Source organism: Diachasmimorpha longicaudata, unplaced genomic scaffold, assembly GCF_034640455.1.
Source record: "Diachasmimorpha longicaudata isolate KC_UGA_2023 unplaced genomic scaffold, iyDiaLong2 ctg00000120.1, whole genome shotgun sequence".
NCBI classification, from domain to species: domain Eukaryota; kingdom Metazoa; phylum Arthropoda; class Insecta; order Hymenoptera; family Braconidae; genus Diachasmimorpha; species Diachasmimorpha longicaudata.
Window position 1 is genome coordinate 72,501 of NW_026973934.1, and position 5,000 is coordinate 77,500.

Genomic DNA, 5,000 nt, shown 5'->3' on the forward strand with positions numbered 1-5,000 from the left:
CCTAGCGGGTGATGACGCAATGTGATTTCTGCCCAGTGCTCTGAATGTCAACGTGAAGAAATTCAAAAAAGCGCGGGTAAACGGCGGGAGTAACTATGACTCTCTTAAGGTAGCCAAATGCCTCGTCATCTAATTAGTGACGCGCATGAATGGATTAACGACGATTCTCGCTGTCCCTACCTACGCCCCGCAGGGGGGAAAGGGGGGGGGCAACCCCCCCTGGACCACGGGCATGACGAACCCGCGGACCCTGAGTCCAACTGGGAGCCTCCCGACACGCTCGAACGCATTTGAAATACGATTGTGCTTCGTGTGCACTTCACTGGGGACCAAAAACCTCGAGATGGTTCTATCTCTACTAGCCGGACCACCAGTTGAGGTTGTACAGGGGTACTTGAAGTAAGGATAATGCCAAGTGCGTGGTGTGTGTTCCTAGTTGTTTTGATAATAATTCGATAATATTACCAAATATAAAGATGGAAACCGAACCATGGAAATCGGTACCTCGCTGAGTCCTAAATTCCATCAGATGTTCTTTTGACTGTAATGGCATCCGTTGTGAATTTGGGAAACGGACCATTGAGGGGCAGTAATGCGTGAGGTCCTACAAATCTGGGCTTAGGCCAGGGACCACCTCCCCGTGGTTCCCCGTGGGTGCAATTCCAGTCCTTTTCAATCAGAAAAGTGCTGTCATTGTAGCGAAGTGTCCCCCAGCTTGCTGGCAGATCTGGATTTTTCCAAGACCGGAGAAACTTGGCAGAGGGGTCACGTTTTCCGGAAACCATAACCCGGCAGGGTTGTTTCCTTATAGCGGCATTGAATGTCCCTACCTACGTCCCGCAGGGGGTGTAATGGCGGGTAAAACCGCCCTTACACACGGGGTGTGACGACCCCGCGGTCCCTGAGTCGAACTTGGTGTAGGGATTGGGATCCCCCTTTTGGGGGGTCTCAATAATTATACCAAGGGGGGGTTGCGGGTGCAGGGTGAATCCCTGTGCCCAGGGGGGGTTTCGGTGGGGGGGGTCGCGAATTGGGTCGCGTGGGAGGGCGAAATCGGCCGGTGGAGGGGTGGTTCCACGTGGTGGAGGGGTGGGCCCACGTGGTGGAGGGCGAGATCGGCGGGTGGTGGGCCGCGAGACCTACCTATTGGGGGGTTTGGTGGGGGAGGGTCGCGGTGTGGTGGGCCGGACTTCGGGAGACGCGAGGGAGGGCGAAAGCGGTTGGTGGAGGGGTGGTTCCACGTGGTGGAGGGCGGAATCGGTTGGTGGACGGGTAATTCCACGCGTGGGTGGGGGCTCGGGGGGACTGGCTGCTTCGCAGTGCGAAGGGCATGGACGCTGCGGTTCTCGCAAGTAGTTCCAGCCACGCGTTAGTAGTCGGAACCTCCCGCAACGGTGGAGGCCGGCGAAAACGCGACGCCACACGTGGGGGTTGGGTCAGTGGGTGGGTATCCCTCGGAAAAGGGACGGTTCGCGGGGTGGCGCGGGGGAGGGGGGACTGGCTGCTTCGCAGTGCGAAGGGCATGGACATTGCGGTTCTCGCAACTTGTTCCAGCCACGCATTAGTAGTCGGAACCTCCCGCAACGGTGGAGGCCGGCGAAAACGCGACGCCACACGTGGGGGTTGGGTCAGGGGGAGTGGGTGGGTATTCCTCGGGAAAGGGACGGTTCGCGGGGTGGGTCGTCGGGTGGGATGGGTGGGTTCCCCCTTTCTGTGGGTCTGCTCCCTCTCTGCTCCTCTTTCGAGGGGAGTCGAGGCGGAGCACTCCTTCAGCGCCTCCACCGGGCCCCGATCCGAGCTCCTCAGCTCGGCGGGAACCGGAAGGCCCCCTCCCAGGGACGGCGCCCAGCGTCCCGAGCTACCCAGCTCGGTGCCGCGGGGAACCGCCCCCTCTAATCCTTAACCCTCTTATTTTCACTTTTGTTTTTACTTTTCAGCTTTTCAGCTCCTGCCTTTTGGCACGGCCGGCGACCGTCTCGTCAACAAACTTCAACCATGGCAGAGCATCTTTGCAAATTCATTCCGGAGGCTAAACTGCCCCCAATCGGATCTCCGGGGGGGCACAATGATGCGTCCGTCGTGCGGCGAAGTCTGCGCATCGCTTCCCAGCATGCCAGAGGACCAGCTACAGCGACTACATCGAGGGTCCCAAGGAGGGTGGTGCCCTCAAGGGTTCGTAGTCGCCCGCCGTGCGCCGGGGTACTGCCCTCCCGACGAGGGAAAGGTTCCAGCCTTCGCGCTGTCCACGAGGACGTCGAGGACGTCGCAGACATCGCGGGACTGACTGCGCAGCCGAGTCAGCCAACGCCGGGATCTTCAAGATCATCAACCGGTGAGTCCACTCATTTATTAGGTAGGGTTCGCGAGTGCCAAGTTAGATTAAGTAGGATCGATAGTCATCGCGTCGCGACCGGAGGCTCACCGGTACCCCCCGTTCCAATAGGTCATCCTCCCCGGACCCCTGCGATCGAGGGACCGGGCGCGCAACGCGACGTTAGAATACTGCAATTGAACATGTCCCGCTCAATTGCAGTAACCGGGGAGGTCTTCCATTTAATTCGCAAAGAGCGTCTGGACATATTGTTGCTCCAGGAGCCGTATGCCTTTCGTGAGGCGAACACCTGGGCCATCCGCGGCCTAGGAGTCGGAATGCGTATCGCCGCGAGCTCAACGGAGCGACCGTGGGCGGCCGTCGTTGCGTGCAACTCCATCGTGGAGATTGCTTACGTGTCCCAATTAAGTAATGCACATTGCGTTTGTGCTGAAGCCCGCGTCCCCGGTGGATCCTTCTTCGTCGTCTCCAGTTATTTTCAATACTCGGACGACATAGAAATCCACCTGAGGCAGCTTGAAAAGGTTCTTAGCTGTCTCAGGGGTCGCCGCGTTCTGGTGGCGGCCGATTCCAACGCCCAACACTCCCTTTGGAGCCCCAGGACCACTGACCGCGGTGTCCTCCTGGGTGAGCTCATCGAGTCTTTCGGTCTCCGCGTCGCGAATGATGCTAGGCAGGGCCCAACCTTCAGGAGTGCCGCAGGTACGTCGTTCATCGACGTCACACTGGCCACCCCTGGCATGTATAAATTCATACGTGCATGGAGGTTGGAGGACGAGTGGTCCACCGGTGACCACACGTCGGTTTTCTTTCGTTTAGCGATCCGGAGTTCCTCACAGCGCGTCAATAACTCGGGAGTCGGCGGGGGCTCTACCATGCGGTTCAACGTTCGTCGGGCCGACTGGGAAAAGTTCGAGGCGACCCTCGATGAGGAGGCCCGTGAGAAACTCGTGGACCATCCGCTGGATTCTACAGCGGATGTTGAGAGAATGGCAGAAGTACTGGGTGACGTACTCACCAAAGCCTGCCAAGATTCGATGCCGCGCCGCAGACATTACCGTCGCGCGAATCCGTGGTGGACCGAGGAGCTGACCAGCAAACGCAAGCTGGTCAGTCGTCTCCGTAACGGCTACCGAAGGGAGACTAACCCTGACGCGCGAAAAATTAAACAGAATAGGTATCGTGTAGTCCTGCGGTCGTACACCAGGCTACTTAGGACATGTAAAGAAAATAGCTGGCGCGGTTACATAACAACAGAAAGCAACGCGAACCCCTGGGGCTTCCATTACAAATATGCCGCTGATAAATTGCGTGTAGGCACGGTACTCAGCACCCTTAGAACCGCGAATGGCACGACACTTACAATGCGTGAGACTGCTGAGGTACTGTTGGACACACACGTACCCGACGACGACCCCAACGCCGACACACCGGAACAGACAGACATCCGCGAACGCGTGAAGAACCTAAGGGTTCAAACCGAGGACGCACGAGACTTGACGGACGACCAACTTAAGGGTCTCGTAAAGACCCTTAAGAACGACAAAGCCCCAGGATGCGATTTAGTTGAAGTTAGGGTCCTAAAAGTCGCGGTCATGAGGATGCCTCACATCTTCACGCGACTCTTCAACGCCTGCCTTAAGCACGGCGTTTTCCCCACCGTTTGGAAAGTCGGCACACTTCGTGCTCTCCTCAAAGGAGTTCACAAGGATGTGTCCGACCCCAAATCCTACCGTCCCATTTGCCTCTTGTCGGTTGTCGGGAAATTTTTCGAAAAGGTCCTGCACGGGATCCTTATGGCGAAAGTCCTTACTGAGGACAAAGTATCAGGACGTCAATATGGCTTTCTGCCTGGACGCTCCACGGAAGACGCGATAGTAGAGTTGCGTGAATTAGTCGAACGCGGTAACGACAAGAGGTACGTCATTGGACTCCTTTTCGATATTTCAGGAGCCTTTGACAACGTGTGGTGGCCCCTAGTCCTCCAGTCTTTGGCGGATCGAGACTGTCCGAAGAATGTCTTTGAAGTGCTCCGGAGCTACTTTGACAATCGGACTGTCAAGATCGCCTGGAGCGACCAAGAGGTTTCCAAGCCGGCCACCCGGGGCTGTCCACAAGGATCAGTCCTGGGCCCCGCTTGCTGGAATCTCATGTTCGATGCCCTCCTCAAGAGCATCGAGCAGAATTTTGGCGATATCGAAGTCGCCTACGCGGACGACCTTATCGCGGTCGTATCGGCCGACTCGCGTAAGGAAATAGAGAGGATAGGCCGAGCCGTCGCCGAACACATCGCGTCGTGGTGCGCGTCAGCGAGGCTCGAACTGTCGAGGAGCAAGACAGAGGCAATTGTCCTGTCATGCAACTCGCAGAAGAGAGCGCCGCTGGTGCGGTACAGGTGGGATCGGGCGCGAAGGACACGCCGACGCGTGAAACCGGTGTTGGATATCCGCCCACCCGAGATTAGGCTCGACGGGGAGAAAATTAAATTCAAGGAGAGCGTGAGGTACCTCGGGGTACATTTTAATAGAAACATGCGGGTCCGGACCCATACAAAATATATACAGGAAAAGGCTAGAGTCCTTTTCACTCGGCTATCGGCCCTAATGCACAAGCATTGGGGGCTCCGATACCGATCGGTTAAAGTCGTTTTTCAGGGCGTTTTTCAGGC

The 5,000-nt window shown here is 57.2% G+C and overlaps 1 pseudogene; it reads left to right on the top strand.

The window, feature by feature from the left end:
• Positions 1-224, top strand: part of LOC135171873 (large subunit ribosomal RNA) — a 2,843-nt pseudogene extending 2,619 nt beyond the window's left edge.
• Positions 225-5,000: the final 4,776 nt, after the last annotated feature.